We start from the raw sequence: 11,649 nt of genomic DNA on the forward strand, positions 1-11,649 counted from the left end.
CCCCCCCCCCCCCGTGTGGGCTTCACTTTCTCCTCTGAGAAATGGGGAGTAGCAGGACCCACCTCCCATTTGATAGCCAGGAGCTAGATCTCAGGAGGGCCACTGTGACCTGTCCTGGGGGAGGCTGTCCTTCCACTTGGGGCAGGACCATGGGGGTGGGGGGTGGGGTGGCAGGAACAAGCCCTGGTTGGAGAGCTACCCCTCATGTCACCCCCAGCCAGCGCGACCACAAGCCATGGCTCCGGCTTGTACTGTCCCCCCTGGCTTCTGCTTGATCCACTGCAGACTGCCTCCCTTTTGCTGGCTCTTGGGCCCCCTGCCGACCATCCCCCCCCACCCCATGCAGCTCCCCTCCTTCCCTCCAGCCCAGCCTGTTTAACTGTGGCCCTCATCCACTGTCATCACTCCCTTCCTCATTCCCCCCGGGGCACGGCTTCGAAAACTGATTTCCTCCTGCCAGGGCTGGGGCAGGGAAGCACCCAGGGAAAGCTCTGACAAGGAGCAGATACGGGCAGTGACATGTATGTATGGGGAGCGTGCCGAGTGCCAGCCCCAGCTCTCGGACCTCCCTCCATCTCCCCCGGCGTGCCCGGGGCTGTGGTAGCCATCAGTGCCCCTCCTGGACCCTGACCTACTGGCCGCATCATCACACCTTGCCCCTCCAGCTGCAGAAGAGGCCAGATGCCCTCTTCATACAAGAACCTGATTGGGCACAACTGACCGGGAAGAGGAGCCCCCCCCCAGGACCACAGTGCCCACTCCTTTGCTTGACAGAGTCACCCAACAACCCAGGGGCCGTGGGCTCTACAAGCCACCTGACTGGGGAGGACACACAGGCTGAGAGGTGACATACTGGAGCATATCACACAGCAGTGAGGGGGGAGCTAGGATTTGAACCCAGGGCCTGTCATTGGATCTTCTTGGCCACCAAGGGTGCCAGAGTACAAGCCCGCACAGGCCCCACGGGCCCCGGTGGCCATCGCTGAAGCTGCCTTCCTACCATGTGCTGTAAGGACAGCCTATCCACAATCCAAGGCCCTGGGTCTCAGGACAGAGGATGAGGGTGAGAGTGGGTGGGGAGCGGCAGGAGGGAGAGAGGTGAGTGATCTTGTGGATCGTTCAGTCACTCAACAAACATCTGTGGAGCCCTTACGGGGGGGGGGGGGCGAGTGTGGTCCCAGGTGGACAGGCATGGGCCAGATCCCAGCTCTGCGCCTCCCCAGCCATGTAGCCAGGCCAGGCCGCTCCCCTCCCTCCGGGCCTCAGTTTCCTCATTTGCAAAGTGGGGATGACACGCCCTCCTCCCTGAGTCCCTGTGCGTGTGGAATGAGATAACACGAGGAAAGTCTGGCACCGAGTGGGAGGAGCTCGGTGAGCCCAGCTACTACTTCTACAGCTGCGACTATTATTACGAGATGATGACTTAGGCCCTCCGGGAGTCCCCCCCCCCCCACCAGAGATAGGACATGCCTACAGGGGCCTCTCGTGGGAGGCGCAGGGCTTTGGGCACACGGGAAGTGGTACGGACACCGGGCCACGGGCAGCCAGGGGGCCCAGGCACTTCCGAGCACCGCTGGTCCTCCAGTTGGGTTGAAGGAGGGAGGTTCTCATGGGGTGGAGGCAGGGGTGAGGGCAGTGCAGGCCGCGGGACGGGTGTGAGAACCGAACCGGCCGGGAGGTGGGAGGTACTCAGCTCCTGAAAGGAACAACAGGCAGCCCTCTTGGAGGGCAGGTCGGAACTCGCTGGGCGCTTGTGGGAAAGCCGGTCCTGGAGGCCTGGAGGCCTGGAGGCCTGGAAGGCTAGGCTCACGCATCTAAAGTCACCTCTGACAGTGGGCAGCCTGGCACCGGGGGTGCCCAGCCCCTCCCCAGCCCCACCCCTGCCAAGGAAAACTCTAGAATCGTCGGGGCCTGGAGACAGGGAGCCATACGCAGGCCAATTTCCACAAGGGCTCCCCACCCCCAGGGCAGGCACAGAAGCAAGAAGGCGAGGGGGTGAAGGGCCTTCTGTTCCTAAGAGAGACCCAAGGAGGGGTCACCCAGCCCCCAGCCTCTCTCCAGGGCTTCTGCCGTCACGGAGACAGCGGAGCGAATGTGGGGTCCGAGACCACAGACCCGCTTAAGATCCAGCTTCAGGGCCCACAGATGCTGGACTGACCACAGGTGCCCACAGCCTTGCCTTCGGGTCAGGGGTGCGGGGTGCAGGGCGCCCTGGAGCCACCGCCCGTGGCCAGCAGGGGCCTCAGCAAACCCGGCTCCTTGATGGAAAATGCCCGTACTACTCGTTATTTCTATTTTTCACTCTCCCCTGAAGCCGGGGCTCTTTGTGGAAATGCTCCCACAAGACACCGCCCGGGACGGTGGCTGCCCCATTTGGAGTGGCCGGGTCCCAGCTAACCATGGAAAAAACCGCCCCCAGCCCTCCTTCCATGTGCTTCTGCAGCCAAAAATGTTTTTATAGTAATATTCATCTATTTACAACCCGAGATCTAAGAGGGTTTTGTTTTTTGTTTGGGGTGCTTTTTTTTTCCTTTTAAACCATCCCTGAAGGATGCTTTTTTAGGTACTTTGGCCTATTTCATGTGCCTGTCTCGGCACAGTCTTGTAAACACTCTGGAATCACTCGGTGAATAATATTTTTAAAGGCCCATGTCTGCTGGGCAGGGGCCCCTGAGGCTGGTGTCTGGGTGGATGGCTCCCAGCAGTTCCTGGGACACCAAGGGGCACCTCGGCTGCTTCTGGTTCCTCCCCCTAAAGAGGGTCCATGTGATCCTGAGTAGGTGACCCGCAGGACCTCACAGGGGCTCGGGGCCCTTGGCCCCCAGCAAGCAGAGCACGGGCTTGGGCACTCACGCCTATCCTCATGGGTGGGTGGCCTGCCTCTGTCCCCAAACCCCCAGCCCAGAGGGCCCTCTCTCATCGACTCTATGGCTCCTCTGGTGGTGACACTTTCAGTCTGTGGTGACAGATGACCCAAGCTGGGAGGTGAGGATGAAGCCCAGAAAGGCGATGGCTGGCCCAAAATCCCACTGAGGCCTGATGGAGATACCCCCGGTCACATTCTGTCTCTCCATCAGTCTGGAGAACACAGGAAAGCTGCTTGTCCACACCCGGCCTCCGGCGGGTTCTGCTTAGTGGAGGGAAGGAGCAAGGATGGAAGGACAGGGGAGAGTGGAGGGGACAGCAGGGGGACGGAGGGGAGGGGAGAGGAGGGGGCATGGCAGAGGAGAGGAGAGAGGGGAGGGACAGGAAGGGGAGAGAGGAAGGGAGGGGAGGGGGGGAAGGGAGGGTGCCTTCTGAGGCTGGCTCTGGCCCTCTGTGAAATGCCTGCGGCCCGCACCTGTCAGTAGCTCCCGGCCCCAAGGGTCAGCTGGCCCTGAGCACCAGACGTGCAGGCAACAGAAGAGTCGGGTACTGCGTGAATCAGGTGCTCTGACGGCGGCCGCTTACTTCCATCACGGTGGGAGCCCAGTTCCAGACCTCCAGGAAGCGCAGGGCAGTTGGGCAAAGCCATTCAAGTGAGCCTAAGACCTCAGGGGATAGGAGCCGACTGGTGGAGAAGGACCAGGATTTCGGAGCACAGGTGGGTCCCCTTTAGGGTCCTCCAGAGATGCTCCCGGAAGGAGCCCCAGCTGCCTGGGGGCGGGGGGGGGGGGCAGCCAGGAGGCTGGAGCGGGCCTGTGCGTCCAAGAGTTCCGAGTCAGGAGAGGGCACGGATGCTTCCTAGTTGCCTCTTGGGGCCAGGTCTGCACACACTGCCAGGCACTGTCCCCTCCGACCACCCGGCCCAGCAGACAGAGACTCCCATTTCCCCATTTCGCAGATGGAGAAACTGAGGCTGAGAGGAGCAGTGACTGGCTCTGGGGCCCCAGACTCACAGGGGAAGCCTCAGGACAGCCACCGGCCTTGGACCCCACCTTGAGCAAACTCCTCCAGGGCCCTGCTCCTCACAGTGTGGGGGTCCGCTGGGCAGGGGGAGGGCCAGGCAAGACCAGACTCCAGAGCGAAGGGCTAGGCAGCAAAACGGGAAGACTGGCTGCTGGGGTGGGGACCGGGAGGGGAGGCCACCGCCTAGCTCTCAGCCACCAGCCCTCACGTGGCCCTCTCTGATCTGTGGTCTCCGATAAAGTGGAAGAGGAGAGCCACAAGCCACGGACCCTTCGTGGTACACGAGGAGAACCTGTGCACAGCGAAATCGATCATGGGAGCCGAGGAGGGGCCTGTGCCCAGAATCCCAGCCCCGCGTCAGCCCCGACCTCGCCAGCTCCTCCCCTCTGTGCCCTCTCCAGACGCCGCCCATCCAGCAGGAAGGCAGTGTGTTTTATCAGGGGTATTTATTATCGACGATTGCTCCATGAATCTCCCTCTATACACATACATATACATAAGAGGTGGATAAATATTCAGGGAAGAGCCACCGTGCCCAATCTCACTGATGGAGTTAACTTGCCCCCATAAAGATAACGGGAAATGATTCATAATATTTATTTGACAGACATGATATGAACCGTAATAGCCTGTTGGGATTAAAAATATCCGTACGTCTCTGTCATCCACCAATGTGGTTTAAATATTATATATGTGGCCACTGCGGCAACAGGGAGCCGGAAGGCTTATTGATAGCGGCCATAAAAAGGAGTCATTTTGCACTGAAGAATGGGAAAAGTAACCAAGGAGTTTGCCCTAATGCTCCTTGGTGCTCACGTCGAAACTGCCGAGAGTCGAGGCTCCCAGCCCGCAGGCTGCCAGCTCGTGGGGGCAAAGACCGGCCCTCAGCTTGTGGAGTCCATCAGTGGGTGGGGGCTGGGGGCCGGCCTGGCTGCAGGCTGAGGCTCAGGGTCCCCACGGAGGAGGCCGCCCCAGGCCCCGGCCCCACCCTCTCTGGCTGGAGACCCTGACCGATCAGCCTGTCCCCAGCCTCCGCCCGGCAGAGAGCAGCACCCTCCGCCCACCGCCCCCCAAGCCGGTCACTCCCTGCTTCAGAACTCTCTGTGCCACTGCCGGAGGGATAAAGTCCAAACTCCTAAGAAAACCCAGCCAGGCCCTCCGCTCCTCCCAGCGGCCAGCGCCCGGCCCTTCCCACAGGCCACACCTCCCAGGCCAGCAGGGCAGGACTGCTCTTCTGGACCACGGCCCACAGCTGGCCAGCCCATAGTACACTTGAAGGCCCAACTCCAGGGGCCCCTCTGGGCAGTTTGCCAACCACCCTCCCCCAGCATACCCCCCCCCCCAAGTCTGGCCGGGGCTTCTCTGTGCCCCAGGGCAACCTGTACCCTATGTGCCTCCATGTGGTCTATTTCTTTGATATTCCCAAGGCCAGGGACCCAGAATCACCCACTGTCTACTCCCCCCATGGGAGCTGGAAATGGTCACGGAGGGAGGGAGGAAAGGAGGCCCCCCCTCCAAACCTGGGGGTGGGCTCTCAGGATCCCCATTTCCGTCTCCAGGCTCGGTCCTTCTAGACTTAGAGAAGCATCCTTTCCTCCCTGGACCTCAGCTTATCTACCCCTGCGACGTGCCTTCAGCATGGCGGGGGTGCGGGGAGGGGGGTGTCAAGGCCCCTTGAATACCCAGGGGCATTTACTCACAGGAAGCTTTTAAGGGTTTGCTTTGGGAAGTGCCCAAAACAGTTGGCACTGAGACAATCTCAGGGAGGGTTACCCCCCCCCACCGTCCCACCCTACCTCACCCCTCCCGACCTGGGCCCACCCACCAGCCCCCAGCCCTGTCAGGGAGGCCCGTCCCCAGGCCAGTGAATTACCGGCTCATGGTGACAATTGGCCTTTGTCCCACTAATGAGGGTCCCAGCTCCCCAAAGGAGCAACTTCGGAGCCGAGACACTGGCGAGAGGGGCGGGGCTGTCCTGGAAATGAGGTCGCCCAGGAGGAGGGGTCCAGACCCAACGGCTTGCACGCAGTGCCTGGGGTCTGCGCCCTGGCCTCAGCACTCCGCCACCCTGGGAGAGGAGGCTGGACTGAGGACGGGACAGTTGAGCACCAGGCCCGAGCATCGCTGATGAGCCAAAGGACACATAGCACATGTTTCCCCCGCTGCCGGCACAGACCCTCACATTACCCCTTTCGGGGAGACCCGGCTCCTCTAAGGCCCCCCTGCCCCTGATGTTCCCAGCCCCCTGCTTTGTAGGCGGTGCTGATCACTTGTGGGGCTCCCACCTCCACCAGTAAGTACCGGGACTGGACAGGAGCTCCTGCTGTCCATGTGGTGAGTCCCCGGGACCTCTCTCAAGCTGCAGACCCCTGTACTTGGGGCTCCTTCCACTTCACCCACAGACCCTGCCAGAGCCCCGCACCCAGTGGCCACTCGTGGAACGGGCTGGCTGCCCTCCCCTGGTGCCACCCTGGCCCCCTTTCCTCACCCTCTTCCCCGGGATGTGAGCATCAGGGTCCCCACCTGCCATGGGGCAGTGGAACCTCAGAAGGGGGAAATGGAGACCCAGGGCGTCACTGGTCCCATGCACAGCCTGGACAGCTGCCCAGGACCAGTGGGCTTCAGATGCACTGAACGACATTTGACTATTTTTTTCCCTTAAAAAGATTTTCTTTACTGTCATAAAACGTTTTCACGGAAAAGTGAGCTAGCAAACACACACCCTTCAACGTGCCTCTGGACAAGACTGTCTCCTCGCCCTCACCCCCGACTCCCACTCGTGGAGATTGGAGAAATGAACACAGCAGCTAGAACAGAGAGAAACCCGCAGAAAGGATGGAGTCTAACATTTTGCTTGGTTACATTTCCTCAACGGCCTTGGGGTGGGAGGGCAGGTGGAAGTCAGGGGAGGGGCCCCGCCCCCAGTGGGACCAGCAGGGGGCCCCCGAGCCTGCCCACTACCCCCTACTCCTGAGGGGCCACCCAGTCACAGACACCCGAATCAGGAGGGAACCCCAACGGAGGGGGCTGATTGGACTGACCCTGTGGGGTTCAAGTGTGGATCAAAGGCGATAATGTCTGGAAAGCCGCCAGCCCAGGCCTGCCCCGAGCTAGTGCTGAATAAACGGCCCGGCTAATAGGATTATCGGGCCTGGCTGGGGTACAGCTCCCCACACACCTTCCGTCAGGGCACCTCTCAGCCGAGAGCCCACCAGTTGCCTGGAAAGACAGCGTGCCCAAGGCCAGGCGCCAGCATTGCCCAGTGGAAGCCACGTAGCAGAAATTTCCAGACTGTGCCATTTATATGCTGGTCCCTGGTCTTCTAGGTCCATTCTAGTGGAGTGTGCCCACGGATGGGGCTCGGGCCCATGGTAGCTGAGCTGGTTCAGGGCTTTTCCCCACCGGCTGTGCCTTGCTGGGTGGGCCCCTGGGTCTCAGCTCTAGAGAAGTGGGACTCCCGGAAAGGCGGGAGGGGATGGGGAGAAGGGCCTCGCCGCGGGCCCTGGCGGCCATTCCGAGCTGGCTGGAGGACACAACGGACAGCAGCAGAGAGGCGAGCTCTTGCTGACTGCACACCGCTCCGCCCGTGGGCAGACAGCATGGCTGAAAGCTCCTGGGGGAGCCGGCTGTCCCGGCACAACATGGCCCACGCCCAGGACCACCGGTCGCAGGTTGCTGGATGGCACGCCACAGCCCAGCTGCTGGTCCCCTCGGCTCACTGATCAGAGAAACATTAGCCGACGGGAAAGCTATCACCCTGATAGTCTGACTGGTGTCACTTCCTGGGGTTCGGACTCAGTGAGGTGTCGCACCGTTCCGCTCCCCCCACTTCACTGGTGGGGGGTTCCACAACCCTCTCCTGGGGATGCCCCGGTCATCAGCACCTGGGCGGGACCTGGAGCAGAGCAGGAACCTTGCCCGAGTCTGAGCTCCGTGTCCCCCTGGCCATGCTGGGTCCTAAGGATGCAGTCTCAGAGGAAAGCCCCAGGGGCCAAGGGGAGGTGGCATGCTACCTCACAGCCTTGGGGTTGACCTGCTAATTACACACGTGTGCTAAAAGGAACATATTGCCAAGTGAGAAAACGGCAGTTTAAAGTTACCTACGGAAGGACTCCAGTTAGAAACGCAAACACAGGAGTCTGGAAAGAACGCCCCACCCTCCACCACTACTTGCTCACAGTCCTGCGTTCTAGCAATGGAGCTGGGGAGCATTCAGATGCTCCTTTGTACTTTCCCCCCTGTTCTGTAATGAGCCTTTATTTCTATACGATCAGAAAAAAGTAGGGTAAACAAAGGCCTGGCTGAAATGCGTCTGAAACCCCAGCGCGGGGCCTGTGTCCCCTCTCAGAGCCCCCAGCCCGCCCCCACGCCCGCGGCCCCATGTGACGGCTTCACGGCCTCATCCGTGTCGACTTTGTACAGATAAGAACGCGTTCACCCTCCCCTTGATTGGCTGCGAGGATATTTATCTGATCTGCCCACCTGTCACTGGGCCAGGCGGGATTAATAATACACTTAATTTCACAAGCACGGAAGGTTGTGTCTAAACGGCCCAAATATTTGGACCACAGAACAACAAGTGAGAGCATCTCAGTGGTTTTCAAAGTTGACATAGAAGCCACTTGGCTTTTGTTCCCAGCTGTCTGTTGCCAGCACAGTGAATGGTTGGGCTCGGCCAAAAGGTTCTGAGCTGCAGGACGGTGCCCTGGACCCCGGCACCCCGCAAATGCCACCCTCCCTCAGCAGGGCCTCCTGCGATGTGGGGGGGGGGGCAATGAGGAGGGAGAACACAGTCCAGGCCCCTCTCCCCTCCAGCTCCAGGTGACACACGGGTGTGACACACATCCCATGGGCCAGATCCCATGGTGCCAGCCCAGGCCACCCAGGGAGGGGGCAGGACACAAGACCAAGGAGAAAGAGATGAGGGTCAGAGACACCCAGAAGGCATTCTCGGGCTCTCCGGCCGGGTGTCCAGGCACAGTGCTCCAAGGGCCTGGAGGTAGGCCAGGTCTGGCCAGGGGACATGGGAGGGCAAAGCCTCCGGGTGGGGAGGTCAGACCGCCCTTGGGTGGGTGGGGTGGGGACAACTGCCAGGGGTGGTGGCACCAGGTGCTCCGTAGGGAGCAATGGGATGGCTCGGGTTTGGAAGGGCTTTGCACACCCCGGCAAGGTGCTGTGGAAAGGGCCCAGGGAGGCCGGTGAGTCTGAGTCCAGGGGGACCGGCCCTCAGCCCAGGGGGACCGGCCCTCAGGCTGCCGCCACTCTCGCAGAGATATACGCCACCGTTGGCCCCATTTTGCAAGGAGGAGCCAGGGGCCTTTGCCTTACACCATAGCTCTGCTAGGGCACTGTCGGGAGCCTGGTGCCCAGAGGCAGAGCCGGGCTGAGCGGGCCGGTGCAGGAGGCTGGGGACTGCTGCACGCCCCCACCCCCAACTCCACACCAGGGCGACTCAGGTTCTGGGCCCCCACTGCCCGGAGCCCCAAGAAGAGCCTGTGGCCTCACCTTGCACAGACCGCCTTCCAGCGAACTAGTGAGCAAGAGGCCCCCAGACCACCGAAAGTGGAACTTGAGGCCCAGAAGAAAGGAGGGGCTTGCCCAAGGCCAGAAGCTTCCAGCAGACACCAGGGTTGAATGAGGCTTGAATGAGGCTGCACCCCCCACCCCCCGCCTTAGACTGCCCTTTCTGCACGCTTGCAGAGGATTAGTGCCTCTTGGGGTCCAAGCCGCCTGCCTTCCCTGAATGCCTGAGCTCTTCATCACACTGCTGCCCCAGGAGCGCCTTTGTCTGGGAGCCACTCCACACGAAGGAGCTAAGCAAAGGACTAACAGGATTTCTCGGCTGTGTCACTCCTGCCATTACCCCCCTCGGCCCCCTGAAGAGGAATTAGTGCTGGCTCTCCTCCCTCCCGCCAGACCACCAGCCCCGAGCAGCTCCCGGACATCTGCACTTACAGCCAAGCTCACAGTTAAGCCGGCTTTCAGGTCTCTCTGACCAGGGGGCAGGCAAAGGTGCCTGGATGAACCGAAGCTCTCCTGTGGGTCAGGCAGCCCTCCGTCCTGTTGTTGGGGGGCCCCCGGCGTGTGGTGCAGAGAGAGCTGGGCCTTCCAAGCAGCCCGTAGTTGAATCCTGTTCTGCCCAGCTCACAGGCCGCTGGGGCTCAGGCCAGCACCTTGGCTGCCCTGACCCTGTTTTGTTTCCTCCCCTTGAAACCTCTGGGAGGCAGTTGTAAGCTCAGAGCTGCAGTGCTTGGCATCAGGCATACTGTAGGTGCACAAGGGTGCAAACTCTGAGCTTCATGTCTCATTAAAGCATCCCCTGCGATGGACACTGGGTGTTCTGGGTCCCGTGATGAAAGGTGCCGGAAAGTACTGTAGCTGCCCGCCCAGGGGTGTTCTAGGGTCTTTGCCCAGGGCTGCCAAGAAGCCCTGGGCTGGCATCCATGTTGGTGTCCCCACGAGGCTGCGGTCAGCCTCCACTGGCCCAGGGCGACACCCTGCAGGTCCCTTTTGGCTTTTCCCCTCCAACATGGAACCCAAAGGGCAACACCTCTGTTGCCTTAGTTACCCACGTTCTCCAGGGCACTCCAGGGCAGGCTGGAGGGAGCTGTGGCTCAGCCTGAGGGGCCTGGCAGGCCTGGCTGTGCATCCTGGCTCTGAGCCTTGGTCTCCTTGCCTGAGAAGGGGGGTAGCGGTACCCCTCCAGGGCAGTCATCGCGCCAAAGATCATGACATGGTGCACACACCGAACAAACACTTCATACATCTTGCTCTAAAAAAAATAAAACTTGATGTTGGAAGAGGACATGGGAACTCCCGGGGACCCCCCAAATCATCTGTGTGGGAGGCAGGAGGCCGGCTCTTCTCCCGTGAAGCGTGCGCCCACACTTCTCAGCCAGCTCAGCGGCTGGCTCACAGCCTTTGTTGGGGACTTTTCTGGAGGAGGCGCCCCCTCTGATGCAGAGGGCCCGCGCCTGCCCCCCACCAGCATCCCCAGCTGGAAGGAGAGGACACGCACCATTTCTATGTCCTGCTCAGGTCGGCGGTGCGGATGGTCACCAAGAGCATGTCCGGTCCATGGGGGATGTCACAGCTTTCGGCAGCAGAGAGGTCTGTGTTGGATTTCCTGCTGCCCTGTAGGTGAGCCCTGTGCCTGGGAGCCTGAACGAGAACCCCCGCACGTCTGAGCCTCCACTGTTCATCTGCGAAATGGGGCAATAGGGCCTCTGCAAAGCTGGCTCTGAAGAGAAGATGAGAATATTTTCCTGATTATCAGGCCGCAGTAAAGACCCACAGCCTAGGTGAGGAGGCAAGACAGACTTCTAAGGTCAAAGAAGGACAGAGTGATGGCAACCGGGAAGGCCAAGACATTGTCTCGACCCACGAGGAGACAGGTCCAGAGAGAGGAACGGATTCAGGCACGAGGCAGTGTGACCAGTGGCCTGAAGCAATGACATGAACGGAGTCACACGGCCGGTGGTGACAGTGGCCACAGCAGAGGTGGCAGGACAGCTTCTGAGGAGGAGGGTGGCGAGGTCTGAGATGGGTGGGGTGGGCGGAGAAAGGCACACATGAGAGACACCTAGCAGGTGCCCCCCGTCCTCTCCATGGTGGCCCAAGGAACTCACGGCATCACGGCCGACTTCTTTCTCAGTGCCTGGACCTAGGATCACGGGTGAGACTCCTGGGTCCAGACTGCCCTCCCCAAATACAGGCAATACATTTGCAATCCAAAAATGACCCCACGCATCCAAATTCATG

This window comes from Callorhinus ursinus, unplaced genomic scaffold (assembly GCF_003265705.2).
Source record: "Callorhinus ursinus isolate GAN/ISIS: 27379988/994484 unplaced genomic scaffold, GSC_fseal_2.0 scaffold122, whole genome shotgun sequence".
Lineage (NCBI taxonomy): Eukaryota > Metazoa > Chordata > Mammalia > Carnivora > Otariidae > Callorhinus > Callorhinus ursinus.